At 49.9% G+C, this 23,175-nt stretch overlaps 1 protein-coding gene across 5 annotated transcripts in view; it reads left to right on the plus strand.

Moving 5' to 3' along the window:
• The first annotated feature begins 1,789 nt into the window (after positions 1-1,789).
• The window catches only part of SEMA4D (semaphorin 4D), a 143,319-nt gene continuing 121,933 nt past the window's right edge, over positions 1,790-23,175 (plus strand). For 2 of the 5 annotated variants that reach the window (XM_025282114.3, XM_025282113.3), the window contains exon 1: positions 1,790-1,933. The gene's annotated coding sequence lies outside the window, so the exon portion shown is untranslated. The remainder of the gene's footprint in view (positions 1,934-23,175) is intronic. The other 3 variants (XM_025282110.3, XR_006550094.2, XM_025282112.3) reach the window with 2 other exon arrangements.

The raw sequence follows: 23,175 nt of genomic DNA on the forward strand, positions 1-23,175 counted from the left end.
GAATGGGTTCCTTCTTGGGGTCTGGGATGCTGTTAAAACATATCTTCCCATCAGGTTTTAATCCAAATAGGATGGAAGAACACAGATTCACAGACTTCTTCCACAGGAGGAGACCTTAGAAGGTACATCTCCCCTGTGTCTTTCTCATAAAAGTCTCCAGCTATGAATGTGGGGCACGTGGTGCTGGTGGTCTTACCTGAGATTCTCTCTTCCATGCTCTGCAACCCTTAGAGAGGGTGGGAAAGGGCTCACAAGGTCACCTGGAAACATAAGAGCCAAGGCTCACACTGGAGCCTATCAGATGCCAGGTCGTGTTTCCCACCTACAGAGGGAGAGGGGTGAACTCCTGCCCACCCGTACCGTCACTCTTGGCACTAGCTTTGCCAGCTTAGTTTGCTGGCACCGTGTTGATGCACTAGCATTAAGGTCCGCCTATGGCAGCCCCAGCGTGGAAAGAGCGGAGGCCCCTGAAGAGAGTGAGGCTCTCAGTCCCGTTACTGATCATTTAGGAATGGCTTCATTTTAAAACTCTCACTCTGGTTACCAGCAGCTCCTGGGCATCAGGAAAGTGACCGCAGGTGAGCTGGGAGGATTCCTACAGCCTGGGATCTACAGCCAAGACTGGGGGCAGAGCACCATGACTCTTAACTAGCTAGTTAGTGGCTCAATTGTGTTTGACTCTCTGCGACCCCATGAAGTATAGCCTGCCAGGCTCCTCTGTCCATGGGATTCTCCAGGCAAGAATACTGGAGTGGGTAGCCATTCCCTTCTCCAGGGATCTTTCCCACCCAGGGATCAAACCTGGATCTCCCACATTGCAGGCAGACGCTTTACCGTCTGAGCCACCAGGGAAGCCCTGACTCCTACACTACACACAAGGAAATCCTGGCTGGTTCATTGGGAACTGCATCCCTTTCTCTGGACAGCGTCCCTCAGCAGGCCTACTGGCCATATCAACCACCTTCTCAGGCCTGTCACTTCTTTCTCCAGGGCCAGAGGATTTGGAGCAGTCTTCAGAGGGCACCTAGTTCTCAAACCTGTGGGTTAGTGTAAACGTGTATCACCAGCAGTGATCAGATGGTGAACACTTAGCAAACAGTTGGCATGCGGGCAAACAGAAGGGGTACAGCAAAACCTGGATTGGTACCTACCCACCTCACCCTGGGGAAGTGGCAGAAGGCTTGGTTTGAAAGGTTCTTATCCAAATTAGATTTGCTTAGAAGCAAAGAAGCAAGCGTCCTCAGAGCCCACATGCTTTTCCCACCCATTGGGCAGGTCAGGTCCCCAGCAGAACAGCATCAGAGCCTGGGAGTTCGCAAAACCTTGGAGATTTGGAGGAGGGTGGAGGCTCGAGAGGGTGAGGTCCGGTCAGGCTCCCAGAAGGGGCAATGCTTCATTAGCAGGTGGTGAGGAGGGGGTAACAGCGCACGTCATCAGAACGTGTGTTGGACCCAGCAGAGGCCTGGCCAGGGCAGAGGTTAGCCTTTGGGGGCTTGGGGGTTAAGGGGTAAAGGTGGAAGGTGGGGAGAGAAGATATCAGAGGGAAAGAGTGGAGATGGAGGGAGTGGAGGAGTGCAGGAAGGTGAAGAAAGGGGAGGAAAAAGGGGAGGGACGGAGCGGGTGGGGGATGAGAAGTAGGGCGGGGAGCCGGGCGGCAAGGAGGAGGAGGCAGGAGAGAGGGGGAAGGGAAGCGAGAGGAGGCGGGAAGGGAGGAGGGGAGCGGAGGAGGGGCCTGCGCGCAGCCCCGCGCCCTCCCTCCCGCGCCGGCCTCCGCGCCCTCCCTCGCCGCAGCATCCCCGAGTCGCCTGGCCGCGCCGCCCCTCCGCGCCGGGCCTCCGAGCCGGTCGCCTCCGCCTCCGCCGCCGCCATTCCTGCGCCCGCGCTCGCCTGGCCCGGCACCGCGGGGCCGCGCGGCCAGGACACGCCGCGCCAGGTAAGGGTTGGCGGGTAGAGGGCGGGCGCGGGCGGTGCAGGTGCGCGGGGGCGGCGAGACCCTCCCCGAATCGGCCTCCCGAGCCCGCCCGGAGCCTCCGCCCCGAAGCCCCCTGACTCCTCCCAGGACCCCCGGGGCCTCCCCGGAGCCCCCTTCCCGGAGCTCCCTGACTTCTCCCGAGACCCCTCTTTGAGTCCCCTCCCAGGACCCCCCAGGACCCCTCCCCTCCTCGGCTTCCTCCCAGCCCCGGCGCGCAGGTGGCTCGGCAACGCTTGGGGCTCCGGGCGCGCGGCAGACCCTGGCCCGGGGCGGGGGCGGTGTGTTCTGCCTGACCCGTGGCTCCTGTCCTCTCGGCCCCCGCCCCACTCCGGCCATTCAGGCCTGCCCGGCCCCGCGGCTTCTATTTCTGTCGGCGGGGCCGCGGCCCCCGGGCGCTAGACCCCGAGCCGCGCACTCAGACAGGTGGGGCAGGTCGGGGCCCTGGCAGTGAGTGTTGCAGGCCTCGGCTTCCTTTTGGGTTTTGGCTGCGTGATTCTAGAATAGCCAAGGAGAATCAGCAGCCTTAGCTTAGGGCTGCACCTGTTGCAGCCGCCTGGTGAACTGCAGGAGGCTGAATGCACTGGGGTTTTGCCAGGGCAGACAGTGGAAAGGAGGGTTGGATCGTGGTGGTCCCCTTCGTTTTATTTCATTTAGTATTGGGGATGGGGGTGTGTGGGCGTCTGGAGGCGGGCAGTTCACCAAAAACGAGGCCTGTGGTCTAGGGCAAGGGTCCCCGCTTTCTGGAGCGCGTTTGCTATGCAAAGTTGTTCAGCTTTTGATTTGAAAACCACCACTTATGTTAAGCACATCAGGACTTGGGGACTGTGGCCAAGTGGCTGGCCCCCCCATTCTGAGTCTATTCAGATCCACTAGGCGCCACCGAGCGGAAGTTTTCTTTCCAAGGGTGAAGTGACATCGGTAGCCTGTCAGCTCATACCTGCCCCAGGCCTGGGGCCTGCCTTCTGGCTGCCTGGGCGCTGTATTTTGGGAATGTTTACTGTGTCCCAGAAACAGGCTGCCTCAGTCAGTGCTGGGGCCAGGATTCTGGCCGAGATAATGCCCCGATTGTCACTTGAACCGTTGGTGTCTGTGCACATCGTCTGCAAGAATAAAGAAGAATAAAACAGACCTGCTCGGAGTACTCCAGGCAACCAGTCCTACCAGGGGGAAAGCCTGCAGGGATGAGGGGATGGTGAAGGGATTCAGTGGGGTATTTCTGGGGACAAAGACTCTTCCCACCAAGAGGGTAGACCTTCAGATTGCAAAGAAAAAAAAAAGTTTGTATTATGAACAGCGGGTAAACCAAATAAAGAAAGAAAAATTGCTGATGCTGAGAGGCAACCCAGCCCTGGTCTACTCTTGAGCCATGTTATAGGAGGACCGTGAGCTGGCATTCAAGAGGTACTGGCTCTCTATGATTGCTGGAAAATGCAGCATTATCCCTCTGCTGGTAACTGGGGTGCTCTCACAGCCTTCTTTGGGGTTCTGGCAGATGGTACATCCACCCCAGCTCAGGAGTGGGGTGCAGGGCCACACCACACAGCTGTCCAGTGGGTCTGGGGGCAGGGAGATGACCATAATGACATCATCCACTCGTGATCCAGTCCCTGTGGGTTAGCCAAGGCAGGTTTCATCTCAAGCGCCTACCCCCCTCACCAGGCAGGGATGTCTAGGCCAGTCTTGGGAGCGCACGCTAATGGCTGGCTCTGAGTGAGGGGGGAGGACCATCCGCTGGTGCCAGCACATAGCGAAATCAATAATGTGTTGCAGAGATCAATGGTTTTCTCATTGGTCCTCTGTGCTTCCAAAGAGAGCCTGCCTCTCCCACACTGAGCAGGGACAGTTTCAGGCCTCCCACCCCTCCCTCTGGGTTCTGTTTCTGGTGGGGGGTGGGGTGGGTGTGGCCAGGAGCCTCTTCCTGATCCCTTGTGTGGTGAGCCTGGGGCTCCTGGATTGGCAACTGGGCTCCGTGTCCCCTCCCACCACCAGGCGTCCCCAGTGTCCCTGGGTTAGGCCCCTGCTGCTGCATAAGTGTATTGGCTTCCTGATTGTTCCTTAATTCACAGCGACCTTCCCCTCATGCTAACAATTTGTTCAAAAGAACTCCTGAGAAGGTGATGTGGCAGGTAGTGCATCCCTGTGCCCCCAACCCCCCATCCTCAGTCTCTTCTGGGAGTGACAACAGTCACCAAGTTAACCATCCAGGCCTGCAGGGTGGCCATGGGGTGAAGCTGGCCATGTGAAAAGACACAAATGAATTTGCCATCAACTGACTGTCGAGGGTGGCTGCAGGGAGAAAGACTGCTGTCCTTTGTGGGGCTCGGCAGGTGCAGTCTCCCCTGCTCCACCTGTGCCTCTGGGGCCCTTGGCCATTCAGGGATGTCTTGGGGCGTCACCCGAGAGTGGGCCGGTCGGGCAGGCTCCTCTGCACTGGAGACTCAGCACAGCTCGTGGCCATTGCAGCCTGCCTGCTGTCAAAAGGTGATGGAGAGAAGTGCAGATTTATTGCTGCTGCTGCTGCTAAGTCACTTCAGTCGTGTCTGACTCTGTGCGATCCCGTAGACGGCAGCCCACCAGGCTCCCCCGTCCCTGGGATTCTCCAGGCAAGAACACAGGAATGGGTTGCCATTTCCTTCTCCAATGCGTGAAAGTGAAGTTGCTCAGTTGTGTCTGACTCTTTGCGACCCCATGGACTGCAGCCCACCAGGCTCCTCCGTCCATGGGATTTTCCAGGCAAGAGTACTGGAGTGGGGTGCCATTGCCTTCTCCAAGAGATTTATTAGGAGGAAATATCTGCTGATTCAGTCAAGTGGAGATAGCATGTGAGTGGGCCGTGCCTGGAGCTGGGCTGGCATTGTTCAGTGTACCAATTAAGGTGATCTTTGGGATAAGCAAAGTGGCTCATCGCAACTCCTTGGAGTGGCTCACTTTCAATTGCCTGTCCCTTCCTGAGTGCATGGTCATTTACCTGGCGATATTGTACCTAGACCAGGCATCACAGCAGCCCAGGAGTCGTTCCCCCATAGCTGCCTTCCATCATGCCCTGTGATCCGCCAGTAGGACCGGGTCCTTTATTTGGTCTAAAAGTCTCAAATGCTCTCTATGAAAGTGGAGACTTCACCGCTTCCCCAGGTCACTTCTATGTATTACTCGGGATTGCAGCTTTGAATGAAATGCAGTTAGCCAGCATTTGAGCCAAGAATCATTCCCTTAAAAAATGATGGTATTTAAAGAGACAGTTGGGCGTTTGTTGAGTGAACAATGATTTTAAAAGATAATTATATTCCTTAACAACAGTATTGTGGTTATGTTCACACAGTCTTTACCCTTTAGCTGTAGATGCTGGAGTGATCTGCAGAGGAAGTGAGAGCCATGTTTGAGAGCTGTTTCAGATTAGCATGGGTGGGGGATGGGTTGGGTGATGGAGGGGGGAGCACTGACCATTGTTGAACGGGGTTATTCGCTCTGGGTGATGGTACCTGAGGGTTTGTTAGTCTCTTCAGTCTTTAGTCTTTAAAAGTCTTTATCATAAAATAGTTAATGATCTAAGAATCCCATTTCCCCCTCTCAAATGCCATAGGATCCTTCACTTCATGGAATAGTTGAGGTTTACTTTAAAAGAAGTGCTAATGAGTTAAGTGAAAACATTGCTCCTTAGTGTGGACTGTATAGAGTGATCCCATTTACACATGTATAGGTAATAAAGTATAGAAGCATCTGGAATGACAGATACTGTGTGTCAAACAGACAATGACAGAGCACCCGTGGTGGACGAGGAGGGCAGGTGCTGCTCCAGACTCGAGGGACACAGCTCCGAGCAAGAGTGGCTGTCCAGCTGGTGACTGGGATGGGAGGGAAGGATATATGTGTGCATGTGAGTTGTGTGTGCTTGGGTGTTGGCAGAGGGTTGAGAAGGGGGTGGCGGGAAGGAGGAAGGGGAATCTATCCTTTTACCCCCTCACCTATTGCCATGTGGTTTGTTTCTTTTACAGTGGGATTGGTTTTGTAATGATAAAATGTATTTGTAAGAATGGATCTCCATTAGGGAATGTGCTTAGTTGCTCAGTTGTGTCCGATTCTTTGCGACCCCATGGCCTGTAGCCCACCAGGCTCCTCTGTCCATGAGGATTCTCCAGGCAAGAATACTGGAGTGGGTTGCCATGCCCTCCTTCAGGGGATCTTCCCAACCCAGGGATTGAACCCAGGTATCCTGCATTGCAGGTGGATCCTTTACCATCTGAGCCACCAGGGAAGCCCTTGCTGCTGCTGCTGCTAAGTCGCTTCAGTCATGTCCGACTCTGTGTGACCCCATAGACGGCAGCCCACCAGGCTCCCCCGTCCCTGGGATTCTCCAGGCAAGAACACTGGAGTGGGTTGCCATTTCTTTCTCCAATGCATGAAAGTGAAAAAATAAAGTGAAGTCGCTCAGTCGTGTCTGACTCCTAGCGACCCCATGGACTGCAGCCCACCAGGCCCCTCCGTCCATGGGATTTTTCCAGGCAAGAGTACTGGAGTGGGTTGCCATAGCCTTCTCCAGGGAAGCCCTTAGAGAATAGAATAACCTGGGTTTTTTGCAACATTTATTTATTTAGCTGCATGGGTCCTTAGTTGTGGTGCTTGGGATCTTCAGTCTTTGTTGTGGCATGCAGGTTCTTTAGTTTTGGCATGTGGAATCTAGTGCCCTGACTGGGGATCATACCCAGGCCCCACCTGCATTGGGAGTTCAGAGTCTTAGCCACTAGACCACCACGAAAGTCCCTAGAATAGCCTGTTCTAAACATTAAATTTCGAAATCTAAATTTATTCGAAATGGATTTGACTTGTAGGAATTCATGTTCCTACACAACATAATAACATGATGTAGCTTCAGTGAGGCAGTCAATGAATCCACAGCCATTGTTGCTCTGAGCCTGTGCCCTGTGGGCCATGAAAAAGAGACACCAATACCCTGACCTCAGCAATAGGGGGGACGAGACTCAGACCCTGAAAATTTAACAGGAATGCCATTCCTCAGTTTGGGCAGTAAGCTGAGGTACCATGCTGGGCCTGAGCCATGGGATGGGGAAGACCCTTAGCTCAGACCCACCATGGTCCTGGTCTAAGTGGAGAAGCACATTTCATTCCATGGGACTTGACCCAGCAACAAAAGCAGTGACGGTCCAGAGCCTTCTTGGGTGGATTTCCACTGCTAGTTGGATGACCTGCTACTGTGGGCCTGTTCCACTCATCTTCAGCAGTTGCTGTTTTCTCATTTAGTAGAGGATATGTTAAATAACTTTCCTCTACAGCAGCAACAACAACAAAACCCATAAAAATGCTAAGTCCACAGAGTAAAAAAGTACAAGTTGCCTGGAATCCTCAGGGCTTCCCGCCCCCTCCATTTTCCTGTCCTATTACAAGAAATTTGAGTTGCTTATGTACCAGAATGTAATTGGCTTTGATCTAGCATCTGGGTGTTGTTTGGCTCTGAAGCATGTTTTTGATTTTGTTTGCAAGGACACTACGTTCCTGGAGGCCTACTCTGAATAAGGGCCTCAGCTGGACCCCACTTTGTTCTCACCATGTGTTTGGGAGTTTTGTTTGTTGTTGTTGTTGTTTACTAGTATTTTCCATGTTTGTGGGACGGCCACAGCCAGGCCTGCAGTGAGGCGGCTGTGCTCTGAGCCTGGGGTCTCGTCTGCATGGCCATGAGCTGCCTTTTGTCAGAACAGACTGTAGGCGCATGGCTCATTTTTCCATTGAGATCAGATGTGTTCTCTGCATCTCAGTCCTTTCCAGAGGCCTTAGGGATCCTGTCTGAATAGAGCTGTGCCGTCTGGGCATTTGGGGCACCCAGGAGGTCTGTGTCCTTTGTAGGTGAGGTCCCATCATTCATCTTTTTTGAGGCAAAGAAATTAGGTACTCAGGTGGCGCTTGTGGTAAAGAACTCACCTGCCAATGCAGGAGACATAAGAGATGCAGGTTCGATCCCTGGGTTGGGAAGATCCCCTGGAGGAGGGCATGGCAGCCCACTCCAATATTCTTGCCTGGAGAATCCCATGAACAGAGGAGCCTGGCAGGCTGTAGTCCATAGGGTTACACAGAGCTGGACACTACTGAAGCAACTTAGCAAGGCCCCTTTCACCTCCACTTCATGAAGTCCCACCACTCCATCCAGCAAATGTTTACTGAGCTCCAATTACGGCAAGAAACCAAGAGATAGAAGACCCTGCCAGCTTGGCACTTATGGTCAAGTAGCGGGTGCTGGAAGGCTAAGGAGAGGAAGTAAATCCAAATGTAACGCACTGGGGCCATAGTGCTATGGAGAAAGCCAGTGTGGGGTCCAGGTGCTCACAGTTTGGGAATGTTTGAGATTCAAAACCAGGTGGCTGGTGGGCTGATGGAGGAGGTGAGGAGTGACCAGGGGGATGTCCTGGCATGCTTTAGCAAGGCCAGAGGGCAGGTGTGGCTGGAGCAGAGGAGCAACCCTGTGCAGATGGTGGGTCTGGCTGGATTCTGGTGTGTTGTGAAGATGGAGCCATTGGGATGGTTGGCTCAATAGAGGAGTCCAAGGTGACCCTGAGATTCTTGGCTCAGGCAGCCCGAGGGATGGAGTGGGCAGCACCCTGAGATGGGGTCTCAATGGGCAGAGCACCTTTGGGGGATTTGGGAGGGTGGTACCTACGACCTCCACTGCTGTCCACGTGGAGGTGGTAAGGGGCTTGTTGGGCAAGCAAGGGTGGAGTTAGAAGGAGTGGCCTGGGTCCGATATGGGTCTGGCTGTTGCCAGCACAAAGGTGATATTTTTAAAGCTGAGTCGGCACAAGATGGCAGAGGAGGAGAGGAGAGGTCCAAGGTCAAGGAACCAAGAAGGAATGTCATTAGGGCAGGAGAAAGCCAGAGGGGTCTGGGGCATCCAGGGCCACAGGAAGAGTGTGCATGGAGAGAATGGGCTGTCTGGCCGAGGGAGCCAGCTAGATGAGGAATGAGAATTATCCTTGGAGAATTGACCTTAGAAACATGGAGGTTGTCAGTGTCCTGACAAGAGGGGTGGGAGTGTTGGGCCAAGAGAAGGTGGCAAATGGAGCTCAGGACATCAGGAGTTGGTAGTTTTTTCAAGAATTTTTCTGGGAAAGGGGGCTGAAAGATGGGGGAGTTGCTGATGGGCATAAGGGGTTGTGTTTCAGGTTTTGGTCCTGATGGGAAAGATGGAGTAGGGGGAAGAGTGAAGAAAGTAGGGTGGGGGCCTTGCCCATGTCCTCCAATGGGGGAGACAGAGGGGGACAGATGAGCGGCCACTGTTCCCCCGCAAGCAAACTGTCATTAGCCTCTTAAGTGCCCCACTTCTCTGATTGGCCCTGGGGTCCTCAGAAGGGGTCAGGATGGCAGAAAATGGTTATGGGAGCTTGTGACAGCAGAACCTCTGAGCATGGCGGTGGGTGCCCAGGGGCTGATGAAGCCCTCTTGTTTGGTGAGCATAGGAAGTCTGGAGAGCTGAGTTTGCCAGGCTCCCTGGCAGGAGTGGATGCCCTTCTGGCTGAGAGGACATGTGTGTGACAGGAGGAGGGTGAAGGAGGCCTGGTCTGCTGACCTGATGGGCCTGGGAAACTGAGGCTGAAAGTGGGGCCGTGTCCTTGCAGCCGGGATGTGAGCATTTCCCTCTTGATGTTGGCCTGGCATCCCTACACACAGGGCCCGGTCACTAGCGAGGGCCTGCGTGTGATGGATTAGCACCGCCCTGATTCCGCGTCCACTGAGCGCCACGTGAATGAGGGAGAGAGCCTGTCTCCAGGCGTGCTCCCTGTGCCGGCAGCATTGTTTCCAGACTCTGCTGCAGGTGCAGGTTTTCACCTCCACCCCCAGGACCCCTGAACCAGAAGCTCTGTGGTAAAGAATCTGCCTGCAAGGCAGGAGACCCAGGTTCGGTCTCTGGTTCAGAAAGATCCCTTGGAGAAGGGAATTGCAACCCACTCCAGTATGCTTGCCTGAAGAATTCCATGAGCAGGGTAGGCTGGCAGGCTACTGTCAGTGGGGTCGCACAGAGTTGGACATGACTGAGTGACCAACACTTTCACTTCCAAGGTTGGGCTAAGCACAGCCTGTGGTTGGGAGGTGTACCCTGAGGGGCAGACAGAAGAGCTTCTCTCTGGATGCCCTTTAGACTTAGGGTGCTTGCCTGTAGAAACAGTTTCGTTAACCAGTCTTATTGAGGTATAATTTACATACAATAAAAGGTTACTGTTCAGTGAATTTTGACAAAGGTATACAGTTATGCAGGCTTCCCTTGTAGCTTAGATAGTAAAGAATCTGCCTGCAATGCAGGAGACCCAGATTCAGCCCCTGGGTGGGGAAGATTCCCTGGAGAAGGGAATGGCAAACCACTCCAGTATTCTTGCCTGAAGGATCCCATGGACAGACAATGGGTTTGCAAAGAGTCAGACTCAACTGAGCGACTTTCACTTTCACTTCCAAGCTTGGGCCAAGTAGGGCTTGCCTTTGGGGGTAGTGCATCCTGAAGGGCAGACAGGAGGGGAGAGCAGGGCCAATGGGCCCACTCTGGATGCACATTAGACTTGGGATGTTCACCTGTAGAAACAATGTTTCTTTAACCAGTTTTACCGAGGTATAATTACATACAACAAAAGGCACTGTTCAGTGAGTATTGACAAAGGTATCCAGTTATGCAGCTGCTACCATGATGTGATGGAGGCCAACAGTGGATGAACTCTGCGGGTGAGATGCACCTCACACATTCATGCACCTACCGTCCCTGGCTGCTGTCCGGCTGTTGTAGCAGTCGAGCAGTTGCAACAGAGATTGTTTAGCCCATGAACTCTCCCCAAACTCCCTGTTGCCTCTTTGCACTCAACCCTCCACCCAGGCAATCACTGATCTGTCGAGATTAGACTATTAGAAGATTGGTTTCTTTAAGAGTTTCAGAACGGAAGCATGTATTGTAGATTTCTTACTTCTTTCCCTTGGCGCATCTTTGAGATTCTTGGGTTTTGCTGTGTTGTACTTTATGTCTTTTATTGCTGAATCCTGTTTTATCACGTGGGTGTGCCATGATTTATTGATTTATTCACCTGCTGGTGGATGTTTGGATTGCTTCCTGTTCGAGATTATTATGAATAAAAGTGCCGCAAGCTACAGCGCAACACAAAAGAACAACCAGTTAAAACATGAACAAAAATATCTCCAGAGAAGACAGACAAATGACAAACAAACACATGAAAAGATGCTCAACATCATTAGTCACTAGGGAAGTGCAAGACCAAACCTCAGTGAGATACTATTTCCCTCTTACCAGAATGACTTTTATTTAAAAAAAAAAGGAAAATAGTAAGTGTTGGTGAGCATATGGAAAAGGTGTAAGTTTCATACGTTACTTCGAGAATGTAAAATGGTGCAGCAACTTGGAAAATAATTTAGGGATTCTTCCAAAAGTTAAACACAGAAATGTCATGTGACCCAGCAGTCCTACTCATGGGTAAATACACAAAAGAATTGAAAATAGATGTTCCAACAAAAACTTGTACACAGTTGTTCATAACAGTGCTAATTCACAATTTGGGAAACAACTCAAATGCCTATCAGTGGATGAATGAATAAATAAATGTGGTCCATCCAGGCAATGGAATATTACTTAGCCATTAAAGAAATGAAGTACTGACATGTGCTACATGGATGACCCTTAAAAACATTTTACTAAGTAAAAATAGTCAGACACAAAAGTGCATTGTATGATTCCATTTATACGAAATGTCCGGAATAGGCAGATCTATTGAGACAAAACAAAGCAGGCTGGTGCTTGCCAGGGCTTGGGGAAGGGGAGAATGGGAGTGACTGCTTAATATGTATGGGGTTTCCTTTGGAGGTGATGAAAATGATTTAGAACTAGAGAGTGGTGATGGTTGTGTATCCTTTAAAATGGTTTAAATGGTAAATTTTATATGTATTTTATGGTTATAAAAAAGGGATATAAAAAATGCTGTATTCATTTATATGCACGTCTGAGAGTGGACATGCATTTTCATTTCTCTTGAGTAACTACTGAACCAGTAGAATTGTGAGGCTGTGTGGTAAGTGTATCTTTAACTTTATAAGAAACTGGCAAACTGTTTTCCAAAGTGGTTGTATCATTTTACATCCCTACTGCTAACGTGGGAGCAGTTATTTCACATCCTTGCCAACACTTGCGGTCGTCAGTCTTTTTAAATTTAGTTACTCTGGTGGGAGTTGTGCTCTACCATAGATGTTCTAGTTGAGTATCTTTTCCTGTATTAATTAGCTCTTTTAGGTTTTGTTAAAATCTTCTGCTGACTTTTTAGTTGGGCTATTTATCTCTTATATTTGAGTTTTTAAGAGTTCTTTACGTGTTCTGAATTCAGTTTGATAGATATTTGTATTGCAAATATTGTTTTCTCTGTGGCTTACCTTTCTATTTGATTAATGATATCACACAAAGGGCAGACATTTTTAGTTTTAAGTCCATTTATATCAACTGTCTTTAGCTAGTGGTTTGTGCTTTTTGTGTCCTGTTTAAGAAACTTTGTCTCACCCATCATCATAAAGATTTTCTCCTGTGTTTTCTTCTGAAGGCATTATGGTCTTAGCTTTTATCTGCTATCTATTTTGAGTTACCTTTTAACTGGAAAGAGTTTAGGATTGAGGTTTATTGTTTTGAGTGAGTATACCCAGCTGTTCCTGTGTGTTTGAAGAGTAATTGAGAATCTGTGTGGCTCTGTTTCAGGACTCAGTTCTAGTCCATTTTGGCTTATTCTCCATTGTCCTGGAAACTACCCTGTCTTCATGACTGTTGTTTTACAGTAATTCTTGAAGTCATGTACTGAACCTTCCAGTTGTGCTTCATTTTCAAAACAGTTTTATCTAGTCTAGATCCTTTGCATTTCCATATAAGTTTAAAATCAGCTTGCCAGTTTCTACAAAAACACCTGCTTGAATTTTGACTGGGATTGCATTAACTCCTTAAATCAACTTGAGGAATCTTGTCATTTTTACGATATTGAGTCTCAGCCAGTGATCATGGACTGTCTTTCCATCTGTATTCACTTTCCGTCATTTCTCTTAGCAGTGATTTGTAGTAATCAGTGTAGGTCTTATATGTGTTTTATCACATTTATTCGTATTTTGTGATTTTAAATGTTACAAGTGGGTTTTTAAATTTTTAATTTTCCAATTGTTTATTTCTACTGTTGGAATATTGTATGGTTGGATGGCACCAGCGACTCGATGGACATGAGTTTGAGCAAGTTCCCAGAGTTGGTGATGGACAGGGAAGCCTGGCGTGCTGCAGTCCAAGGAGTTGCAGAGTCATGCATGACTGAATGACTCAACTGAATTGAACTGTTACTGTATAGAAATGCTGTTGATTTTTATATTGTTTATTTATCTTGTGACCTTTATAAATCCACTTATTTGTTTCAGTAGCTTTTTTGTAGTCCTTTAAGATTTTTACACAAAGATAATCCTGACAGTTATAAATAGGAACCATTTTACTTTTGTTTTTTCAGTTTAAATGCTTTTTATTTCTTTTTCTTCCTTTATTCCATTGTCTAGGATGTTCAGTGCAGTGTTTAACAGAAACGGTGACAATGGACACTCACCTGTTCCCAATCTTAGGAAGAAGGAACTTAGTATCTTTTCATTGAATATGATGTTAGGTGAAGATTTTATGTAAATGCATTTTTTGAGGTTGAGGGAATTTTCTAGTTTGCATAGAGTTTTTATCATTAGTGGATGTTCAATTTTGTTATATGCTTTTTCTGTATCTGTTGAGATGATCATATGGATTTTCCTCTTTTTTTTTTTATAAATATGGTGAATTACAGTAGTTAATTTTTGAATGTTAGACAATATTTCATCCCTGGCACAAACCCCAGTTGGTCATGATATTATTATCTTTTTTTGGTATTGCTAGATTCAATTTGCTACAATTTTGTTAAGAATATTTAGAACTATATTGATGAGAGATATTGTAATCTTTTCTTGTAATCCTTCTGTCTGGTTTCTGTATCAGGGTAATGTTGGCCCCACACAATAATTTGGGAAGTTTTCTTCTTCATTTATTATTGAGAGTTTGTGTAGGACTGGCATTGTTTTTTCCTTAAACATTTAACAGGATTTATTAGTTAAGCTGTCCTGGATTTCCTTTATGAATTCAGTTCATTGACATAGAGCTATGAAGACTTTCTGTTTCTTCTTGAGTCAGTCCTGGTGATCTGTGTGTTTCAAGGAATCTGCCCATTTCACTTAAGTTGTCAAAGTTGTTGGCATGAGGTTGTTTATAATATTCCCCTATTATCATTTTAATGCCTTGGGATTTGCATGGTTTTCCCTCTTTCATTTCTGAGCCTGGGATTCTTGAAAAAAATGAAGCAGAACAAAACCCCCGTGTCTGTCTCCACACCCGCCAGTTACAACAGAATCTCCTGGGATGGGAGGGAGGGTGTGGATGTGTGGTTTTGACAGCTGTTCAGGTAATTCTTGTGCAGCCAGAATTGAGAGCCTTTGACGCAGAGGAAGGAGGGATAAGCTTTACTTACTGGTGGTCTGGGCAGATCTCCCAGAAGGGAGAGAAGGAGGATCTGAAAGAGTGGAGAAGGATACAGGGCCCTTGTCTGAACACAGGGTCTGTATGGAGAACATTAGGCCAGTGGCCTTGATGGGGCTTTGAGTTTGGTGTGGACCCTGGGTGGACCTGCAGGTATGGAGGGCGTTCTGTACGTGACAGATTTTGGAGCCAGTGAAAAATAGGAAGGAAAGCAGCTGGCCAAGAGACAAGGAATGCCAGGCCACATAGCATAGACTTCCTTCTCTGCAGGGTTGTTTGTTTTAAAGTGAGATTTACTGAGGGATAATTTGCATTCAATCCTTAAGGGAATCAACCCTGAATATTCATTGGAAGGACTGATGCTGAAGCTGAAGCTCCAATACCTTGGCCACCTGATGAGAACAGGAAAAGACTTTGATGCAGGGAAAGATTGAGGGCAGGAGGAGAAGGGGATGACAGAGGATGAGATGGTTGGATAGCATCCCTGACTCAATGGACATGAGTTTGAACAAACTCTAGGAGATGGTGAAGGACAGGGAAGCCCGGAGTGCTGCGGTCCTCATGGTTGCAAAGAGTTGGACACTACTGACAGACTGAACAACAGCGACAATTTGTGTTCAGCAAAATGCACCCATTTTCATGTCCTGTTCTATGAGTTTTGACACATAGTCATGTAACAATCACCAGAGCAAGATACAGAAAATCCTGTAACTCCATAGATTTCCTTGTGTCCTTCCAGAGTCAGATCCTTCCCCACCCCGCCCACTCCCAGCACCCACGAATCTGTTTTCCATCCTTTAAGGCTTTTCCAGGATGATGTATAAGTGGAGTCACACAACATACAGCCTCAGGGTCCAGCTTCTTTCACTCTGCCTAATTTTGCAGGGGTTTGAGCAGTAACTGATGTGAGCAGAATCACAGTGAGCGCTGACTCTGACACCTGATTTTTGAATCAGAAAGATGAGGATGAAGACAGGGAGGCCATTATGGGAAAGAGTGACATAGCGATATTCATGGTGATCTCATTGTCAGGGACCTGCCACCAGCCTTCTATGCCTGTCTCGTGGAGTTCTAACCACAGTCCTGTCAGGCTGGGAGAGTCCTGTCTTTTTCAGGTGAGGATGTTGAAAACGGAGAAACCAAGGAGTGGTGGACCCAGGATGTGAACGCGGGGGCTGTGGCTTGAAGCCTGCAGGGAGGGGTGCTTGCCAGACACAGCATCTGATGCGCACATTGAGGGGTGGCCATTGGTCGAGGTATTTAAAAAATTTTAAGGATACCTGTACCCTCGGCCATTTCAGTTCATTGTCTGGAAATTTATGCTGAGGAATCATGGTTGTGAAGAAGCGTTTGTTAGAAAGGGTGTCAGGTGTTGATAAACAGAAAACCCAGATACCAGCTGAAAGCCACTGACAGATGGTCAGAGATGAGGAGATACAGTTAGGCTAGCCAACCTCTAAAAATAATAGTATAAAATATGATGATGTATCACATCAAGTACTAGGAACTATTCCTAAACCAGGGCATACAGTGAGGACCCATAATTTGTCTAGAAAGCATTAGACAGACTGTGTCCAGAAGGGAGGGTCACGTAGTTCGTTGACGTTGTGGTTTTTGTTTTCTCCTTGGTGCTTGTCTGCTTGACTCCAGTTTTCTGCAGCAGTAAAGGAAAAATGGAAAAAACACAACTGTAGATCACACACGCACACACACACGTCATATGCCTTGAGAGTCTGACACACTTTTCATAGACCTGTTATACCTGCCTTGTTTAAAAAGCGGGTGGGAGTTCTTTCTGTTGTGCTTTTAAATGGGAAACATACGCTGGCCTGTCCAGACAGAGTGAGAGGAGATGCTTGAGTGAGAGTGTGTGGCCGCCATGAGCCCTGTGCCGGGGGTGGGCCCACTGCCCTCCTCCATGCCCAGCTCCAGCAAGAGCCTGCTCTGATGGACGGCCTGGGTTTGACCGAGAGTCAGGCTTGTGTCGTGTGTGTGTGTGGCCTCAGCAAGGCCTGACCGCTCATGAGTGGGGTCAGCAGCATCTGGGAGCTGTGGGATTACAAAATGAGGTGACAAGTGAAATATCCCTTCTTGGTTATCTTTGAACTGGGATGCTGATAGATTTCAGTGTCGTATTTAAAACCAAGCTTCAGAGAGGTTTCAGTACTTATCTAATGTTGCTGAAAACATTTTATTAGAATATTAAAACTTAATGGCTGCTTTCGGACCTTGAGGGCAGCTCACAGTAAGACATGCATTTATTCTGTAAGGCAGTGAACCTGCTTATATGTGTGTACATATGCATGTGCACACGTTTATGTATACATACACATACCCGCACTTAAAAAAGTTTCTCAGGAGAGCACTCACCCCTAACCACATATGATACTTCTGATATTTTGTTTAATTGCATCTTGTTAAAAACTGTGTTTGCACCCCCAGATTGAAAAATACTGAACCCCATTTTGTCGTCTGGCCTTCTGTGTGACTGCATGGACATTTTAAACTTTCGGCGTTAAGCAAATGTGTGAGGACTTTGTATTGTCGTTTTATTTCCCGCATCAACTGCTGGCTGTGGTGGCCTCTTTGGTTTCTCTTAAGTCTGGCGCTGAGCACAGGTTGGAGCCTGGAGCAGAGGGGCGCCACCACCCCCTCCCCCGCGCCCCCTCCAACCCCTCCCCCCCCCCCATCTCCAGTCGCCTGGGGAATGCATGCTCAAAGGCCACACATGGCAGGGGGCGGGGGGAGCCAGGAAACTGGGTCAAAGCAGAGCCCCTGAGCCTCGGAAGTGGATCACTGGCGGGTCTTTGAAACCTGAGGGACTAGCTTGGGTTTCAAATGTGGGCCTCCCTGGAAGCATGGCCCCACTCCCTTATGTTTATATGCTCTCCCGCTTAGTGGACAGGACCACCAAGGGAGCAAGGCTTGGTTTTCCCTGGCAACCCGGGAGGGGATGGGAACACGATTTTTAAAGTAGATGTTGAGGGGTTGGAGAGCAGGCCCTGGGAGACGCAGGTCCCCACGGGTCTGCAGTGATGGCTCTGTGGCCTCCTGAGCTGGTGGGCACAGACTTGCCATCCTAGGAAGAGAACACCACTTACAGTGAGTGCAAAGGGCAGACTCTGCTTCGAAAACAAGTGAGACCCAGAACACACACACTGTCTCCTGTCTTCCTGGGAGAGGACGCAGCGTGTGCACATACCAGCTCTTTCCGAAGGCCCAGACTTCTGCTAAGATGTTTTGTGTCAGGGCTATTTTCAGGCCTTTTCTAGCATTTATGTTGTGGTCCCTAAAGACGGAAAAACTTTCCCCAAGCACAGCTCCTTTCATTAGCCATGCCAGGTGCCGGTCTCTCCAGCCTGCTGGCCGGGAGAACGGGGAGCAGTGGTGTGGCTTCTGTTACCCAGAGTGATCTCCATGAACTTGGCAGCGGCTGTTAGCTGCGCCAGCTGAGAACGGCTGGGCACTTCCCAGAGCAGCCGGAGCTTGTCCCAGCCTGGCCTGTGCTTCTCTTTGCTCTTTGTGCCATGCCTGTTTGCTCAGAGCTGAAGGGGGATGGGTCTGTTGAAGGAAACGTGCTCTTAGGGCTGTGGGGTCAGTCATTTTCTGCCCGGGAGAGTGCCCTTGTGTGTTCCTGGGCCAACCCTGGTGTCCTGAGGTATCTTCTCTCCAGGAAAGTGGCCCCAACAGCAGTAGCCGATGGACCAGGGCATGCATCCTCTGAATGCTGGGGCCAGGGCCAGCTTGTTGGGGTCGGGTCCCCCGGGAAAGGCCACCTGACTTCAGGCTGACCTCTTCCATGGCCACCCACCACTGGCTGCTCAGCAGTGGGTCCCCTCACCCAGCTCACTGTGGCCGCTCTTCTTTTCCCATCTTGAAATGCAAGGGAAGATCACCCACAAAACAGCAGCAGCAGAAGGCCCAGCCTGCCCTTGCTTCTCTATTTTCATCTTCCCATTTCCTTCCTCCTCCTTTGGTGAGACGTTTGCACTTTTACAGTAATGTGCATGTGACCTTGCTTTGCTCACCAATGTAGCCTGACTGTGAGGCTCCCGGAGCACTAGCAGGCCCTTCTGGCACTCCACCCCAAAGATGCTGTCCCGCTGAGCGCAGCAGAGGTGCGTTCTGGCTCGGTTCGACTTGCATACACTGGATCCTGCAGTGCACGCGTGGATGTCCCTCAGCTCCTGTGAGTGGCCTCAGGCCCCGCTGCACACCTGGGGCTCTTTCCTCATCCCAGCTCTCCAGCATCCATCTGGGGCGCGCACCACAGTTCATGCACTCGCTGTGCTGTTGGCTTGGTTTCTGGCTTGGGCCATTATGAATGTGGTTTGTAAACATTCTTGTCCCTTTATTCTCCATTGAGGACACCAGGGGTCCTTGATTATCTGTAGTTCCACTTCCCAGGGCAGCTTGCCTCCTTCTGTAACAGGGCTTCTGGAATTGGGGTCTCAGACTTAGCTCGCTGGCACTCCTGGCTCTAGCTTGCTCCACCAGGAGCTGTACCCTCCACCCCGGGAAGGGCTTTGGGCCTCCTTCTCCACCCCTGCTGCCACCTAGCCCCTTGGGGGTCTCTCCAGCTGCACCCTGCTCCTTGCTACCCTCTGCTTCCCCCGATCTGGCGGGCCCAGCAAGGCCTGGTGGAAAACTCCCTGGTCATGAAAATGTGGTGGCTCTTCTCTGCTCCGCAGTTCTGTCCCGCTGCACTGTACCCTGTCACTCAGCCATGCTGCTGTTCACACCTTCAGTGAGCAGGGCACATGCCTGGCATGTCCCGGGCACCATGTGTGCAGCAGGGCATGGGGATGTAGAGGGAGAGCCCATGGCGTGTGGTGCCTCCAGCTGAACTGCAGCGACCAGGGCTGTGTGCCACCAGGAAGGGAAAGTTGGGGGTGGGTGTTGACCAGCAAGGATGGGCTTGAGGGGGTCTAAGTCAGGAACTCTGAGCTGAAACTCAGGGATAGCAGGAAATAGCCAAACTTGAGTGGAGAGAAAAGCTGTGGCAGTTTAAACAAAGCATGTGGCTGTAAATGCATCCGCACTGCTGTTGCTGAGATGCGGTGTCCCTTGTGACTGCTTGGATCTTGGAGCCCTGAGATGCTAAGTAAGGGGCTGATGGTCCTCATGCTGTGAGGAAGCCCGACCCCCACAAGGCCATGTAGCACTGGGCCTGCAGTGGACAGCCTCTGCTCCCTCCTCGCCAGGCCCTGACTTGGGAGGGGAGTGGCCTTTACATGATCTCAGCCCTTGGCATCAGGACCCCAGAAGGGGCCTCAGACTTTGAGATAAGTGTCCTGCTGGGGCCCGTCGGGACTCCTGGCCCAAGGACTGTAAGCGTGGGGAACTGTCTTGGGCCACCAAGTCCAGGGTGGTTTGTTAAATGCAGTAGTGGCTTGCCCAGAGAGTGGGTGGGGCCTTGGGGTGAAGTGGGAGTAGTTCTGGACACAGGTGCTGGGTGGGAGGGTGGGGATGAATTACTTGAGTTTTCATCCTACACTTTTCATTGTCTCTGTAGCCGGGAGGCCTTCTGCCTTCTCCTTAGCTGACCATGAAGGAAACATGCTTACATCTCATCGAATCATGATGTACAAGCATGTTTCCTAGGGTCACCATAAGAAAACTTCACAAATGAGTGGCTTAGACAACAGAAATTTATCCTTGCCCAGTTCTGGAGACCAGGAGTCCAAAATCAAGGTTTTGGCAGGACCATGCTCCTCCTGAATGCTCTAGGATAGGACCCTTCCTGCCTCTTCCAGCTTCTCTTGGCTCCAGGTGTTCCTTGGCTTGTGGTCACATCCCTCCAGGACCTGCCTCCATCTTCACGTGGCCTTCTTTCTTGTGTCTTGCCTCCATGGTGCTCTCACAAGGACCTTTGTTAGTGGATTTAGGGCCCATCCAGGTGACCCGGGATGATGGCATCTTAACTCTGTGATCTGAATGACATCTGCAAAGTCCCTTTTTCCAAATAACATCACTTCTGAAGCTCTGAGTGAACGTTCTTTGTCGCCTACTGTAGCGAGAAGGCAAAAGAAGGCAAGAGAACCGTGTGGGGCTGGGAGGAGGCGGGTGGCCCTGGTGGGGCGGGGACTGGCTTCGTGGCCAGCGGCAGGGAGAGGGGTGTGGGCTGGGGCTGGCAGGCATTCACCTTCTCCAGGATATAGTTCATCGAGGCTTTATCAGCAGGAAAATGGAAACCGCGGCCACTTTCTGACTTTGTGGGAAGTTATCAAAATGAGAGTGCGGTGGAAACTCACTGCTTTGTTAAATAATTTTGCATTGACTCAGAAGGGAAACAGGAAAGGGCCTTCTATCTTTTTATGTGAGTTTTTATCTCTGCTAGTGGGACCTTTCTTTTAAGTAGCTTTTCTACAAAAATACGTTGAATCTTTAGTGTGAACAGGAAGTCAGATATGCTGACTAACTTTTCCTTTATTTTAATGGCATTTCTATTGTTTTGAAAATGAAGAAAGAAAACAAAGAGTATAAGCTACCTCCTCCTCGTGCCCAAGGTACGTGTTCTCTGTGCCTTTTGCACGCAAGCACACACACACACATGCATATACACACGTGTACACATACATAGGACATATATGTAGATGGTGGCTTCCCAAGGATGTGTTCACACCTTAGAAGGTTTTGCAGCTTGCTTTTTTCACTTAGCACTAGACATGTGTGCTCTTCACTGCACTGTGAAGCCTTGCATGAGTCTGTGAGGGTCGTGTGCCTGTGTCCCTCACCCCGTGGTGGAAATTTAGGTGTCTCTGTAGTCTGTTGCATCCTTGACAGTTTTTCTTGGGGTACCCCAGTGAGTACTTATATTATAGGAGTCTATCCTCTGGAGAAGGGAATGCCAACCCACTCCAGTTTTCTTGCTTGGAGAATTCCAGGAACAGAGCCTGGTGGGCTCTAGGCTATGCAGTCGCAAGAAGTTGGACACGACCAAGTGACTAACACACATACACACACACACACACACACACACACACACCCCACTGAGTATTTGTGTAGGAGTCTTAAAACTGAAATATTTGAGTCAGAGGGTGTATGTATTTTTACTTTTGACTGGAGTCGGCTGGGCTGCCTGCCAAGACAGTATTGTGCCCCTCAAGCTCACAAGAGCGTTTCTTCTCCCTCACCCACCCAGAGCATTTCTGGTGTGTGTAGTCCTGACCACTGTGATCAGGAAAAGGGAAAGTCATGGGTCTCTGACCCCTTCACTTGTTTGTGGTTTATTGGTTGTTTGCATTTTCTCCTTGAAACACCTGACCTTGGTCATCACCTACTTTAATAAAAATTGAGTTGTTTCCCTTTCACTGATTTTATTGATTTAGGGAATTTCTTTCATTTCAGAGTATTCTGGGGGTGGGAAGAGGGGACGCCTGTTTGAAAGCATTTTATCCATAAACTTTGTCGTAGTTACAGATGAACTTTGACTGGAGACCCGTGGGACCATCACCTCCTTTTTTGATTCATCTGGGGTATCCTGAGGGGTCCAAGCCTTTCATGTCCATTGCTGTGGGACAGGCATCAGTCAGCTTTGACTGTGCCAGCCTGGCCACTTGCCACAGGACAAACAGTGGCATCCATCAATGCTGCTGCTGCTCAACTGCTTCAGTTGTGTCTGATTCTTTGCGACCCCATGGACTGTAACCCGCCAGGCTCCTCTATCCGTGAGATTCTCCAGGCAAGAATGCTGAGTGAGTTGCCATGCCCTCCTCTAGGGGATCTTCCCCACCCAGGGACTGAATCCGTGTTTCTTATGTCTCCTGCATTGGACGCAGATTCTTTATCGCTGAGCCACCAGGGAAGCCCGGCGCCCATGAATGGTGGGGCCCAAAAGAAATTGGTGATATTTGTAATTGGATGTGTGTGTGTGTGTGCACGTGTGCATGTATTCCTGAAAAATGCTGCGTAGTAGAACTAGAGGACTGCATTCCAAAAGCTTTTCATGGATTTAGGAGTTCCTGCCCACTAGGCGGCTTGTAGGACTAGTTTTCCATACATCAGCTTGATTGTATTTTTAGCCAAATGATAAAACTCACCACCCCGCCCCCCCCCCCCCCCACACACACCCTCCACGCCTCTTGCGTCTCTGGAATGACAGTGCAGAAGTGACAATTCATCACAGTGTCATGAGTAACGTAGCTTGTTTTCCTAGAAGGCAGTTATGTACCCCAGCCAGATGCTGGGCTGTGTGTCCTTAATGATTCTCACACGTGGCTTTCCCTGGACCCTTCACAGGGTGCTGTGTGCTCATGGCGGGTCTTCTCTCCACTGTAAGGTTCTGCTCCAGAGTGGGGTGGCCCAGACTGGGTAGTATCTTAGAAGCTGTGTTCCTGATTATATCAGTCAGGGTTTTCCAGGGAAACAGAACCAATGGGGTGTGGGGTGGGGGAACTGGGGAGGCTGGCAGGTCTGAAACCTGCAAGGTGAGCTGGAGGCAGAATTCCTCTTTCTTAGGGGGAGATCAGTATTTTTCCTACCAAGGCCATCAACATATTGGATGAGGCCCACCCACATTATGCAGGGTTATCTGCTTTACTCAGGGCTTCCCTGGTGACTCAGACAGTAAAGAATCTGCTTCCAATGCAGGAGACCCAGGTTCGCTCCCTGGGTCGGGAAGATCCCCTGGAGGAGGGAATGGCAACCC

Source organism: Bubalus bubalis, chromosome 3, assembly GCF_019923935.1.
Source record: "Bubalus bubalis isolate 160015118507 breed Murrah chromosome 3, NDDB_SH_1, whole genome shotgun sequence".
In the NCBI taxonomy this organism is placed as follows: Eukaryota; Metazoa; Chordata; class Mammalia; order Artiodactyla; family Bovidae; genus Bubalus; species Bubalus bubalis.